The sequence below is a fragment of the Bubalus bubalis genome, chromosome 10 (genome assembly GCF_019923935.1).
Source record: "Bubalus bubalis isolate 160015118507 breed Murrah chromosome 10, NDDB_SH_1, whole genome shotgun sequence".
NCBI lineage: Eukaryota > Metazoa > Chordata > Mammalia > Artiodactyla > Bovidae > Bubalus > Bubalus bubalis.
The window spans coordinates 74,200,354-74,216,101 of NC_059166.1; the positions used below are offsets into that span (position 1 = coordinate 74,200,354).

Genomic DNA, 15,748 nt, shown 5'->3' on the forward strand with positions numbered 1-15,748 from the left:
GAAAAACAAGTATTAATGTTAATAATGTAAACAGTTATAAGTTCCATAAAAAGTACTTTATATGGGTTTCAAAAGGAAACAGACATTTTTCTATAATTATATCTTACACCATCAAACTACTATCACCATGTTCATCAAAAACTCATAAAATGGACTGATTTATAACCATTACTCTTTCTTACACAAATATTATTCATTACTCAGTATTTGATTTAATACACAGTGCAAACCTTGAAAGATTTCACTACAGAGACTGATATAAACATTATACTAATTCTTCATGTACATTCAAGTGCAGTTTTATTCATTTCTTTAAAGCAAAAAGAAAGCATAAATGTAGAAAATCTCTAATCAGTTATTTATTTCCTCTTTTTGGTAAAAGAAAAAAAAACTATGCTGAAAATGAATCATGCTGAAAAAGCATGCATGCACGTGCTCATTCCAACTCTTTGCAACCCTTTGGACTGCAGCCCACCAGGCTCCTCTGTCCATGGGATCCTCCAAGCAAGAATACTGGAACAAGTTGCCACTGCCTCCTCCAGGGGATTTTCCTGACCCAGGGATGGAACCAATGTCTCCTATGTCTCTTGCACTGGCAGGTGGATTCTTTTACCACTGAGTTACCTGGTAAGTCTCAGTAAAAGAGCACCTATTGCTAAAATATAACTTTTCTTCTTTCTTAGTAATTTTATGAATATGGCAATATTAATTTTATCTTTTCCTTTTATTCTCATGAGATTTTTTTCCATCTTCCATTTTAATTGTATTCCCATCAGATTTTGCATTAGAAAACTTCTATAAATATACTGAAGATTTAGGTGTCATTTAAAAAGGATATACAAGTATGTATACATATAAGCATATATACTATTTACTCACACATATATGTAAAAATTCAAAGGGGAGGGAAAAAAAAATTTCTTTGTAGAAGAGCAGAGGGTGGGGGGATAGACAGTCACATGAACTCATACACTTTACCACTTTCCTTGAAGGAGATTTTGAGGAAAGAGGAACAAGAACATTTTCCACATATAAAGTCAAAGGCCTGATTGCTTCTGCCCAAAGACATGGTTTGGAACACTACAAAATATAGCCACCTAAGGGGCTAATGGAAAATCCCATGGATGGAGGAGCCTGGTAGGCTGCAGTCCATGGGATCGCTAGAATTGGACACGACTGAGCAACTTCACTTTGACTTTTCACTTTCATGCATTGGAGAAGGAAATGGCAACCCACTCCAATGTTCTTGCCTGGAGAATCCCAGGGATGGCAGAGCCTGGTGGGCTGCCATCTCTGGGGTCGCACAGAGTCGGACACGACTGAAGTGACTTAGCAGCAGCAGCAGCAGCAAGGGGCTAATGAATTCCACCAAGAAAATATCAGTAGTCAATATTAAAGAGGATATCAACCAACTCCTGGTCCTTTGAAATGAATACAATTATAATAAAGAAAGTCAGTCCTTATTCTTAAGAATTTTTAAAAAATTAAACTTTTTACCATATTAAGCTATTTTATTTTTCCATCTAATTTTTGTAAAAATACATTCAATAAACAAGTATGGAATTCCTATGTGGCTATAACAATCTAGACAGACAAGGTCACTGGCCCTCATGAAACTTACATGTGTGTGTATTTGTGCATAACAGACAGGAGTATAACTGAGTATAATCAATATATATTAATACATATCATTTCAATGATCTAAGCTGGTTTTATTTAGCCCTAAAAAAGCAGCTACATATCCTCACTCAATCCTCATGGTTATCATATACAAAATTATATGATTGATTGTACAAATCATAATTCATGTAAGTATTTTCACATTTGACACTTAGGTCACCAGAAAAGCCTTCTCATATCAAAACTACAGAAATATTCTTTTGTACAAACATTATGAATATACAAGGGGCTTCCCAGGTGGCACTGGTGGTAAAGAATCCACCTGCAAATGCAGGAGACATAAGAGATGCGGGTTCAGTCCATCAGTTGAGAAGACCTCCTGGAGAAGGAAGTGGCAACCCACTCCAGTGTTCTTGCCTGGAGAATCCCATGGACAGAGGAGCTTGGTGGGCTATAGCACATGAGGTTGCAAAGAGTTGGACATGACTGAAGTGATTTAGCATGCATGCACATGAGTATACAAATGTATCAAATATATGCACACTCATAAATATACATATAAACCAGAAAGAACTGTTCTGTTGGAAAAATGTATAATTCTGATACTTAGTGGTAGTCTAATGTATTCTCCTTAAATATCAAGAACAAAATAATCCTATAATATTCCATAAGTGGCCTCAATCAGAGGCAATATCTAGAGAAAAATGAAACTGATTTAGTCAAAGGAGAAAATTATTATTTTTAATAAAAACTCAAAACCTTTAAATAAGAAATATCATAGCTGATAATTTTGTTGGAAATTATATTATTAACAGCAGAGTATTAATGTTAAATGCATCTTGATATGTTAGGTAAAAGACAACTGAACAGCATTAAATGGAATTTTTATAGTTTCCATTTAGAATATCTACATTATTTATTCCCCAAGAACAAACTATCCAGAATCTACTAAGATTCACTAATTATTTGTACCTCTTAATCCCCTTTATCTGTCTAGCCCCACTCCATAAGTATAAAGTAAGATACAAGGATATAATTATAGCACAGAGAATGCAGTCTTGATCTTATAAAAAAAACTTTATATGTCTCCAGGGGATCTTCCCAACCCAGGGATCGAACCTGGGTCTCACGCACTGTAGACAGACGCTTTACCGTCTGAGCCACCAGGGAAGTCCTATATGGAGTATCAGTTCAGTTCAGTTAGTTCAGTCACTCAATCCTGTCCAACTCTTTGTGAACCCATGAATTGCAGGACGCCAGGCCTTCCTGTCCATCACCAACTCCCGGAGTTCACTCAAACTCATGTCCATCGAGTCAGTGACGTTATCCAGCCATCTCATCCTCTGTCGTCCCCTTCTCCTCCTGCCCCCAATCCCTCCCAGCATCAGAGTCTTTTCCAATGAGTCAACTCTTTACATGAGGTGGCCAAAGTATTGGAGTTTCAGCTTTAGCATCACTCCTTCCAATGAACACCCAATACTGATCTCCTTTAGAATGGACTGGTTGGATCTCCTTGCAGTCCAAGGGACTCTCAAGAGTCTTCTCCAGCACCACAGTTCAAAGGCATCAATTCTTCAGCACTCAGCTGTCTTCACAGTCCAACTCTCACATCCATACATGACCACTGGAAAAACCACAGCCTTGACTAGACGGACCTTTGTTGGCAAAGTAATGTCTCTGCTTTTTAACATGCTACCGAGGTTGGTCATGACTTTCCTTCCAAGGAGTAAGTGTCTTTTAATTTCATGGCTGCAATCACCATCTGCAGTGATTTTGGAGCAAAGTCTAACACTGTTTCCACTGTTTCCCCATCTATTTCCATGAAGTGATGGGACCAGATGCCATGACCTTAGTTTTCAAAATGTTGAGCTTTACGCGAACTTTTTCACTCTCCTCTTTCACTTTCATCAAAAGGCTTTTTAGCTCCTCTTCACTTTCTGCCATAACGGTGGTGTCATCTGCATATCTGAGGTTCTTGATATTTCTCCCGGCAATTTTGATTCCAGCTTGTGCTTCTTCCAACCCAGCGTTTCTCATGATGTACTCTGCATATAAGTTAAATAACCAGGGTGACAATATACAGCCTTGACGTACTCCTTTTCCTATTTGGAACCAGTCTGTTGTTCCATGTCCAGTTCTAACTGTTGCTTCCTGACCTGCATATAGGTTTCTCAAGAGGCAGGTCACATGGTCTGGTATTCTCATCTCTTTCAGAATTTTCCACACTTTATTATGATCCACAGTCAAAGGCTTTGGCATAGTCAATAAAGCAGAAATAGATGTTTTCCTGGAACTCTCTTGCTTTTTTGATAATGCAGCGGATGTTGGTAAATTGATCTCTGGTTCCTCTGCCTTTTCTAAAACCAGCTTGAACATCAGGAAGTTCATGGGTCACGTATTGCTGAAGCTGGCTTGGAGAATTTTAAGCATTACTTTACTAGCATGTGAGATGAGTGCAATTGTGCGGTAGTTTGAGCATTCTTTGGCATTGCCTTTCTTTGGGATTGGAATGAAAACTGACCTTTTCCAGTCCTGTGGCCACTGCTGAGTTTTCCAAATTTGCTGGCATATTGAGTGCAACACTTTCACAGTATCATCTTTCAGGATTTGAAATAGCTCAAGTGGAATTCCATCACCTCCACTAGCTTTGTTGGTAGTGATGCTTTCTAAGACCCATTTGACTTCACATTCCAGGATGTCTGGCTCTAGGTGAGTGGTCACACCAATGTGATTAGCTGGGTCGTGAACATCTTTTTTGTACAGTTCTTCTGTGTATTCTTGCCACGTCTTCCTAATATCATCTGCTTCTGTTAGGTCCATACCATTTCTGTCCTTTATCAAGCCCATCTTTGCATGAAATGTTCCCTTGGTATCTCTAATTTTCTTGGAGAGATCTCTAGTCTTTCCTGTTCTGTTGTTTTCCTCTATTTCTTTGCATTGATTGCTGAGGAAGGCTTTCTTATCTCTTCTTGCTATTCTTGGAACTCTGCATTCAGATGCTTATATCTTTCTTTTTCTCCTTTGCTTTTCGCTTTTCTTCTTTTCACAGCTATTTGTAAGGTCTCCTCAGACAGCCATTTTACTTTTTTGCATTTCTTTTTCTTGGGGATGGTCTTGATTCCTGTCTCCTGTACAATGTCATGAACTTCCATCCATAGTTCATTAGGCACTCTCAGATCTAGGCCCTTAAATCTATTTCTCACCTCCACTGTATAATCATAAGGGATTTGATTTAGGTCATACCTGAATGGTCTAGTGGTTTTCCCTACTTTCTTCAATTTAAGTCTGAATTTGGCAATAAGGAGTTCATGATCTGAGCCACAGTCAGCTCCCGGTCTTGTTTTTGCTGACTGTATAGAGCTTCTCCATCGTTGGCTGCAAAGAATATAATCAATCTGATTTCAGTGTTCACCATCTGGTGATGTCCATGTGTAGCGTCTTCTCTTGTGTTGTTGGAAGAGGGTGTTTGCTATGACTAGTGCATTCTCTTGACAAAACTCTATTAGCGTTTGCCCTGCTTCATTCTGTATTCCAAGGCCAAATTTGCCTGTTACTCCAGGTGTTTCTTGACTTCCTACTTTTGCATTCCAGTCCCCTATAATGAAAAGGACATCTTTTTTGGGTGTTAGTTCTAAAAGGTCTTGTAGGTCTTCATAGAACCGTTCAACTTCAGCTTCTTCAGCGTTACTGGTTGGGGCATAGACTTGGATTACTGTGATATTGAATGGTTTGCCTTGGAAACAAACAGAAATCATTCTGTTGTTTTTGAGATTGCATCCAAGTACTGCATTTCGGACTCTTTTGTTGACCATGATGGCTACTCCATTTCTTCTAAGGGATTCCTGCCCACAGTAGTAGATATAATGGTCATCTGAGTTAAATTCACCCATTCCAGTCCATCTTAGTTTGCTGATTCTTAGAATGTCGATGTTCACTCTTGCCATCTCCTGTTTGACCACTTCCAATTTGCCTTGATTCATGGACCTGACATTCCAGGTTCCTATGCAACATTGCTCTTTACAGCATTGGACTTTGCTTCTATCACCAGTCACATCCACATGATTTTGCTTTGGCTCCGTTCCTTCATTCTTTCTGGAGTTATTTCTCCACTGATCTCCAGTAGCATATTGGGCACCTACCGACCTGGGGAGTTCCTCTTTCAGTATCCTATCATTTTGCCTTTTCAGACTGTTCATGGGGTTTTCAAGGCAAGAATACTGAAGTGGTTTGCCATTCCCTTCTCCAGTGGACCACATTCTGTCAGACCTCTCCACCATGATCCTCCCGTCTTAGGTGGCCCCACATGGCATGGCTAACATTGAGTTAGACAAGGCTCTGGTCTGTGTGATCAGACTGGATAGTTTTCTGTGATGATGGTTTCAGTGTGTCTGCCCTCTTATGCCCTCTCACAACACCTACCGTCTTACTTGGGTTATCTATGAAAATATTGAAGCACTATGTTGTACACCTGAAACTAATATAACACGTAAGAGTCAGTTATACTTGTATAAAAAATCACTAGTGGTACATGACTGAAAAGACAAAAGCAGTTTGTTTTTCATCTTTGTTTCTTTCTGTGTCAACTCTTTCTATCCATGTGTGATCCTGTCTTTTATAACCACCACCATCCCTCACGGCAAAAATGTCCATAAAGCTCTTTTGTAAATTACTTGCTATTTAAAAATCCTGTTATCTTTTCTTCTTCCCTCCTGCTCACACCCTCTTCTTGCTCTCCTGTCACTTTCCTTTCACATTTGCTATTCTATTTTGCTCTCACATCTCCATCCAAGGAATAGAGCACAGCCACTAGACTGTAAACAGTCCCGAAGCAGTAAATGTGTTACGCATCTGCATCTACCAACTGGGAGAAAGGCTCAAAGTCCCAATTTAGTACCTGGAAATTTGATTTGAGGCAATTAACGAATGCTGAGCTGGAGATAGAGTGCCTAGAAGACTCCTAGAGAGATAACTTTGTATCCTCATAACTTCTGGTTATGGTTTCCCCCAGCTCTCAGTGGGAATGTGAGCTCTTCAATGTGCATATATCACAGCTAATAATATTTAGTGATTTGATATGTTTACTGAAAATTTGTATCTGTAATGTTAACAAGCTTGAAGAAAACAATTCCTTTATTTCCCCCCTCCAAATCTGGAACCAAATGAAAAGCAGACAGCAGGAGATAAATGGAGTTCAAAGTATCAGTGCTAGTACCATAACAGCTAAATTAAGCACCTTAACTTGGATCTCCTACCACATGGACTTAACAAATCTCTCCCCTGCACTGAAAAAATATATTCAATCACAGACAGTGATGAAACAACCAAAGGTCTCTCCTGATTGCTCTTGTTAGGAAAGCTATGAGTATAACACTAACTGAAAAAAAAAAAAAAAACTGGTTTAAATAAAAATTAATAAAAAGATAGGCTAACTTGGAAATACAGCCTTTAAGTAGTCTAATCCAAGATTTTTCATTCCTTCTCCAAAATTCACCTATCAAACATTTTTCCTTCCTAACTTAGTGCTTAATTAGTGAGGAAGTCCAGAGAGAGGCCAGTAACTTTACTCTAGCAAAAGCCCTGGGGCATGGAGAATGAGGCAAGGAGAAATGGAATTACAGGAATGGTATCATAGGAACACAACAATTCTAAATCAGTGATTTTGGGAGTAGAACAAACCTGACCGATACATAAAATTTAATGTTTACCAAAATTTCTTTGTTTATAGTCACATAAAAAATTTAAAAACCATAGTTTTGCTTCTGGTCATGATGGAGAAACTGGAAATATACTTGCCTTCCTGCCATAAATAACTCAAGAAATGGTTAAAATACATCAAAACACTGTTTTCAGACACTGGTCAACAATAGGCAGTAAAGGACTATTATGTCTGAGAAAAGGGAAACTAACAAGGTACCTTTACAACTGGGCCCTGGTTTTTTCTAGAATTACTTTCAACATCATATGCAGGAAGTGGGGCATTGAGTTAAAGAGACAGAAGTCAAACTGCAGAGAGACTGAGGAGACTAAAATTTGTGGAAGAGGAAGAACAAAGAAAGAACTCCAGAAATCTGTTTAAGTTTTTGTCAAGGTAGTTGCAAAGAATTGGCTGTGCAGATGAAGTGAAGCTCCACAAGACTGGGCAGAGAACACGAACAATTCTCAGAGTATACGGTGAGGAGATGTCCAAGTTACAGAAAGATTATGAAGAGTCCTCCTCAACTACAGAGTTCTACAGACCAAAAGAGTCAAACCTTTGTAAAAGAGTTAAATTAGCTTTAAAGTAAAGACACAGGGCTGCCCAGGTGGTGCACTGGTAAAGAATCTGTTTGCCAATGCAGGAGACGTGGGTTTGATCCTTGGGTTGGCAATATCCCCCAGAGTAGGAAATGGCAACCCACTCCAGTATTCTTGCCTGGAGAATTCCATGAGCAGAGAAGCCTGGTGGACTACAGTCCATGGGGTCACACATAGTCAGATATGACTGAGCAACTAAGCACACACACACAAAGACAACTTTACACTCACCCTAACAGAAAAAATGAAAGCCTTGAATGATCAAACTGATTTCACAAATAACTTGACTGCATGGCCCAAAATGTCCATTAATCTTTAAAGAAAACAAAATCTAGCGCTTAACTATGTAAAATTAATAATGCTGAATCTTCGATTAAAAATTACTAACCTGTAGTTGAATCAATAAATATAAAGACACAGAAAGGACCTTGGTGATACAATTACCAGGTAAAAATTTTAATGCAGTTGTTTTTAAGAATTTTAAGAAAATATAAACAAAAAGTGATATTAAATCAAACTGTAGTTAATCTATACTGGAATCCTCCTGAGTAAAATGGTACACACAAATGGTACATGTAACAAACTAGATGAATCTTGAACTCATTATGCTTAAAGAAATCAAGCACAAATAAAGTATCTTACGTAAGTCTATCTGTATGAAGTGCTAGAATGCAAAAGCAAATCTACAGCTATAGTTCTCAAATGGGCTAAGTTTTGCTCCCTGTATTTCAGTAATGTCTACAGACATTCATGGCTGGGAGGGGAGGGTGCAAATAGAGACTTCTATGGATATCTAGTGAGCAGAGACCATGAAAGCTGCTAAAAAAAATCGTTCAATGCACAGAACAGTTCCCTCTGGCAATAAGCACTTTTTACCCAACCCACTTATTACCACTGAGGAAAATAGGAAACATCAAGTTTCACATTTACAAAATTCAATTACAACTGATAATAGTTCATATCTAAACCCTGAAATTCTTTGCTATGGTAAGTACTATAATCTTTTCATACTTGATGATATTGTATAATTGGTTTCTCAAAAGATTACTATATAGAAGGAAAGATTATACTTATCATCACAGATAATGTAAAAAGAAAGAACCTCCATTTCAAGGACAAGAAAAATGTAAGATCAAAGAAATGCAAAGAAAATCTATGCAAAAAACTTTTAACACTTCTTTCCGAATGCCCATTTCATACAGAGTATCATAAACAGCTGCTTTTATAAAAGAAACAAAATAAATGGAAGATTTAATAAATTAACTTGCAACAGATTCCTAGGCTTAATTTGGAAAGTCACCCATCTATTAGACCGAAGCTTATCTGTGAAATATTTGCTTCCAATTTGTGTTTTTGCTTATCTTTTCTTCTTCCATGTAGATTAATATAGCTATGTCACTTTATTCTTAATATTTACAATATTTAAGGAAAGACTCTGGAGTAGTCTCCAAGAAGTAACTGAAAAGATGCTTAAATTCTCTATATTAGTTCTCCCTACATTTCTAAATGTGAGAGTATCTAAATTCTTACACTGTCTTTATTTGGTTTGATCTGTGAGTTCTTAAACATATGACATCTATATTTTATACAGATTATACTTCACTTTAGAATTATCATATCACTTTTCATTTTAATATGTGATAATTAAGCATGTACTATAGGAGGTATCAGTGAAGAATTTTTTTTTTAATGAGCAATCAGTTCTCCCTTATCACTTGCACCTACACTAGCAAGTGATTTATTTCTGCTAGTTGCCATTGACGTTTGTTTCAAACACGCAAGAAGTACATGAAGAGTTTTACCATTCAAAAGAAAACACTTATTCTGATTTTTAAACTAAGTATCTCAATAACTACAATTTATGACATTGGAAAGGAACCATAATCATATTTTCCTATTCTCTCAGTTAACAGGATGATGCCAAACAAAAGCCATTCACCTTTTATCTGCAGAAAATAAATTTTAATTCCAAGGGTAGAAACAATACAGAAAGAAAAAAAAATGAGAAAGTGCCTAACTTGACATAAAAGAAAAGATAAATATTTGATAAAAAGGAGAATTCATCACCAAAAATATTTATAGACTAACTATATGTGTAAGACATAATACAAAGACTTTCAAAATCAGAACAAATAATACCTGTCATCATGCCGCATTACATTTTATGTAGTACATATTATTTTTCAAAGCACTTTGTTTTTCTCATGGGATTCTATTTTTGGTTGATTGGAGGAAGAGTGGTAATCCTAAATCTTACATAACTTATCAGACTAGGAATAAAAGCAATCCAACCTACTCATTTGTTAATTTGGCAATTTTCATTCTTTTATTAAAATGTAGCTGCTATTATGTCATCCCATTCTCCTTTTTCTCTTAAGCTCATTTTTACTTCAGAACATTCATAAGTTTACTTGCATCAGGAGTTACTAATATGTTTGAGGCTTTCAATGAATAGCCATTTGAATTTCTAAGATCAAATAAAAGCAATCACTCCCAGCGGCCTGGCCATCAATGACCTTGTGAATCAATGCTGTGCTTCTGCTGGCCCTGTTAGGGATATGAGAAACATAAAGGCAATGACAAAACAACATGCTTTCTACTTTGAAAATATCAGCCCCAACAAAGTAAATGTATTTCTGAGTGATTTCTTGATAAAGATGGAAATTCTACAGTAATAAGGTAGATAGGATATAGGCATGAATTAGATTGCTGTTTTTTATAATTCAGCCTGAATAAACTTTATAAAATAAAAAATAAAGTGAATGGAAGATGCTAGAAAGGGAAGTAAGACAAGCTTATTTCTCATTTTATTAAGTTATGTCTTTCCAATGGCCAGAGTGTGCTAGCCAACTCAAGGCATTTTTATTTCTCAGTATGGAAGTACTGAATTTCCCTTCCTCCTAAAAGAAAGAAGTCCCCATCCTGAACACACCAAAATGGAACACTGAAGAGCACACTCACTGATTAGTGATGTAATTAATAACTCCTGCTGCTGCTGCTGCTAAGTCGCTTCAGTCGTGTCTGACTCTGTGCGACCCCATAGACAGCAGCCCACCAGGCTCTGCTGCCCCTGGGATTCTCCAGGCAAGAACACTGGATTGGGTTGCCATTTCCCTCTCCAATGCATGAAAGTGAAAAGTGAAAGTGAAGTCGCTCAGTTGTGTCTGACTCTTAGCGACCCCATGGACTGCAGCCTATCAGGCTCCTCTGTCCATGGGATTTTCCAGGCAAGAGTACTGGAGTGGGATGCCATTGCCTTCTCCGAATAACTCCTGGGAAAACTAATTTTAGATTCAGTTCGGTTCAGTCACTCAGTTGTGTTCAACTCTTTGCAATCCTATGAATTGCAGCACGCCAGGCCTCCCCGTCCATCACCAACTCCCAGAGTTCACCCAAACTCATGTGCATCAAGTCAGTGATGCCATCCAGCCATCTAATCCTCTGTCGTCCCCTTCTCCTCCTGCCCCTAATCCCTCCCAGCATCAGGGCCTTTTCCAATGAGTCAACTCTTCCCATGAGGTAGCCAAAGTATTGGAGTTTCAGCCTCAGCATCAGTCCTTCCAATGAACATCCAGGACTGGTCTCCTTTAGAATGGACTGGTTGGATCTCCTTGCAGTCCAAGGGACTCTCAAGAGTCTTCTCCAACACCACAGTTCAAAAGCATCAATTCTTTGGTGTTCAGCCTTCTTCACAGTCCAACTCTCACGTCTATACATGACCACTGGAAGAAAAACCATAGCCTTGATTGAACGGACCTTTGTTGCCAAAGTAATATCTCTGCTTTTCAATATGCTACCTAGGTTGGTCATAACTTTCCTTCCAAGGAGTAAGCGTCTTTTAATTTCATGGCTGCAATCACCATCTGCAGTGATTTGGGAGCACCAAAAATAAAGTCTGCCACTGGTTCCACTGTTTCCCCATCTATTTCCCATGAAGTGATGGGACCGGATGCCATGATCTTAGTTTTCTGAATGTTGAGTTTTCAGCCAACTTTTTCACTCTCCTCTTTCACCTTCATTAAGAGGCTTTTTAGTTCCTCTTCACTTTCTGCCATAAGGGTGGTGTCATCTGCATATCTGAGGGTATTGAGATTTCTCCTGGCAATCTTGATTCCAGCTTGTGCTTCTTCCAGCCCGGCTCTTCTCATGATGTACTCTGCATATAAGTTAAATAAGCAGGGTGACAATATACAGCCTTGACGTACTCCTTTTCCTATTTGGAACCAGTCTGTTGTTCCATGTCCAGTTCTAACTGTTGCTTCCTGACCTGCATATAGGTTTCTCAAGAGGCAGGTCAGGTGGTCTGATATTCCCATCTCTTTCAGAATTTTCCACAGTTTGTGGTGATCCTCACAGTCAAAGGCTTTGGCATAGTCAATAAAGCAGAAATAGATATTTTTCTGGAACTCTCTTGCTTTTTCCATGATCCAGCGGATGTTGGCAATTTGATCTCTGGTTCCTTTGCCTTTTCTAGAACCAGCTTGAACATGTTGAAGTTCATGGTTCACGTATTGCTGAAGCCTGGCTTGGAGAATTTTGAGCATTACTTTACTAGCGTGTGAGATGAGTGCAATTGTGCGGTAGTTTGAGCACTCTTTGGCATTGCCTTTCTGTGGGATTGGCATGAAAACTGACCTTTTCCTTAGGTGTCTCAATCTTTCTGTTTCATATAGGAAAGGAATTATGAGTTAATCTCTAGCAGTTCACTGACATGCTAACTGGCATTTGGTTTTAACCACTGCGTAACTCTTTCTCCAACTCCCCTTCCCTCTTTCTTATCTTCTACACAGGAATGATAAGTTACTGTACTAACACATTTCTTCCTACTTTTCTCAACTGTCAGATAACAGAGAGATATTATTTTGGAAGAAAATTTTTGATGTAAGTTGATTTATGATTATCCACATATGTGACATATGTACATAAATAATATTTATCAGTTTTTTTAAAGGCTTTTACATTTTAATATGGTGACCCTAAAAATGTGTACAAAGAAAAATAACTGAACCAATTGGTGCTTCAAGATTCTTATTTACAGATGAAAATAAATTGTCTAATAGCTAACACTGATGCCAAGGAACTAACAAGAGGCAATTTAACAGATGAGGAAATGCTAACTGTAGCAAGGAGGATAAATCTAAAAGTTGGGAGACAAATTAGGTGAATGTCAGCATGCGCACACAACTAAATGATTTTTTTCCACAACAATGAAATGATAACTCAGAATACTGCATTGCAAATGACTAAAACAACACCTAGCAGAATCAGTGAATCATTACCTCCAAATTGAAAAAGCAAAATGGCAAGTATATGAACTCTTGCCTTTAAAACAGCTATTTGTATCTTAAAGTATTACTAGCTTAAACAGCTTAAATGCATAATTACTAGTTTAAATGCATAATTTATGTTAAACTTATTGAACAGTGTTTAACGAGGAACATTACTTTCAATTTAGTTTTCTATCTGCTAGAAATACGTCTGGCTCCATTATTCTCACAGAGGTTACAAGGACATCATCAGTATACTCCCTTAGGTACTATGGAAATCTGGACATGCTTCTGATTTCCTCTCCCATATTCTGCTGTTCTTCTATAAGTATAGGGTCAGTGAAACATCTGCAATATCAGAATGACCTAAGTATGATTCATATTTGACTCAAAATGTATCTATGTAAAATCCCTTCCTGTGGTACCTCTTAGGCTATCCACTGACTGGCTAGATCATTCTGTCCTGCTTAACAGAATCACAGTAATGTCAGGACCACCATTAGTAGGAATTATTAAGTATTGCTGTAAAATTGAAAATAATGTCTTATTCAAACCCTTGGGTTCTAGGCACTAATAGAAAGGTAACTAGAAGTTGCTGCCCAGTATGGTGGGAAAATATGAAATTAAATAAAGAGACCTGAAATTGTATTAAACTAAAATAGGACTTGTGACAGAAATTGGGCCTTATAGATTATAGGGAAGTCATTAGAGGGTTTCAGTTAGAGGAGTAAAAATAATCCAACCACATTTCAATAGCATTAATCTTGCTGCTGTGTTAACAAACTGAACAGGTTACTAAAACAGTACAGTGAGAGATGAGAGTGAGTAGTGGATGAGTGAAAAGTGGTTTTGCTTGAGGTATGGAGAATCAAGGGCATTTGCAACAGAAATGGCTCAGCCAGTAAAGAGTCTGCCTGCAATGTGGGAGACCTGAGTTTGATCCCTGGATCAGGAAGATCCCATGCAGAAGGAAATGGCAACCCATTCCAGTATTCTTGGAAATATCCCATGGGTATTTTGTAATTCCCATGCCATGGATATTCTGGAAAATCCCATGGATGGAGGATCCTGGAGGGCTACAGTCCATGAGGTTGCAAAGAGTCAGACACAACCGAGCGATTTCACTCACTCACAGATGCAGGTTATGCAGAGAAAAAGAGTCAAAAAAAGTCTTCAACTTTATTGCCTAAAGAAATGGAAGCACAAATTTGTCATTTCTAAAATGAGGAAATGTACCAAAGGAATAGATTTTGAAAGAGTATCAGAAGTTTATCTCAGTTGTTAAATTTGATATATTTACTAATCACCCTAGCAAAGGTATCAAGTAAACAGATATGAGTACAGAGTCAACTAGAGACACAGGTTAAAGATATAAATCTGTGTATATTGGACAGTATTTTAGTCATAAGACTAAATGAAATCCCCAAAAGAATATGCACACACACAAAAAAAGACAACTGAGAACTGAGGGGCACTCCAAAGTTTAGAGTTTGGAGAGACCTGAAAGATCTGACAAAGATGAAGAATTTGCCAGAAATTCAAGGGGGTGGGGACGAATAATCAGATAATGTACTTTCTGAAAGCCAAATAAGAAAATGTTTCAAAAAGCAGAGGCATCAAACATGTTAAGTGATAATGCTAAGTGTAACAGGATGAGTACTGAGATCCGACCCATTAATTTAACCCTGGTAGAATGGCAAGGTTGAAAGCCTGATTAGCTTTCAAGTTGATTCAAGAGAACTGTGGCGGATTCATTTTGATATTTGGCAAAACTAATACAATTATGTACAGTTTAAAAAATAAAATTAAATTAAAAAAAAAAAAAAGAGAACACAGAAAGAGAATAACTACATTACTAAGATTAGACAATTCCTTGAAGGAATTTTGCAGTGGGAGGACAGAAATGGAATTTTAGAGAGGGGAAAGAAAGTTCAAAGGAAGATATTTTAAATATGGAAAAATTAATAGCATGCTGGTTGGCTTATGGAAAAGCTACAGTGGAAAGCCCTACCAAGCTCCCATCCCCTAGCCCCATAATCCTATGAAAAAACCATAAGGAAAAAGGGAGAACTGTTAGAAGCAATATCTTTGCTGAGAAAGAGGATGGAATGTATCGCACAACTGAAGAACCTGGCCTTTTAAAGTAATATTTGCAGTTTCATTCATAGTAATGCAAACCCTAAATTGGTACAGATGTAGCTGAGTCAGCCAATACGTATCAAGAGTATATTGAAGCTGATAGCTTCTATTTCCTCAGTTTTGGGGGGCGGGGGGGATAAAAAAAGGAAAACAGTTATCTGACAGGAAAGATTGGGAAGAGGTGAGGAAGGGTCGATGAATGAGAAGATTTGAAACTAAGTCATTTAGGAGACTAGGAGAGTACCCTGAACTGGGGACATACCGTGTGGCTGCCTGGAAGCACTGTGGGCTCACTAGAGGTTAATAACCGTTCTGCAAGTGATCTTCTGGGCTAGAAGAGAAGCTATTATCACTACCTTTTCTAAATCACTTATAAGAGTAGAACAGGGAATAAAGTTATACTCCTCTGAGCTTCTCAGGGAACTATC

The 15,748-nt window shown here is 37.9% G+C and overlaps 1 protein-coding gene across 2 annotated transcripts in view; it reads right to left on the reverse strand.

Moving 5' to 3' along the window:
* TBC1D32 (TBC1 domain family member 32) overlaps positions 1 to 15,748 on the reverse strand; it is a 211,652-nt gene that overhangs the window by 61,239 nt on the left and 134,665 nt on the right. The gene's annotated exons all lie outside the window — the stretch shown is intronic.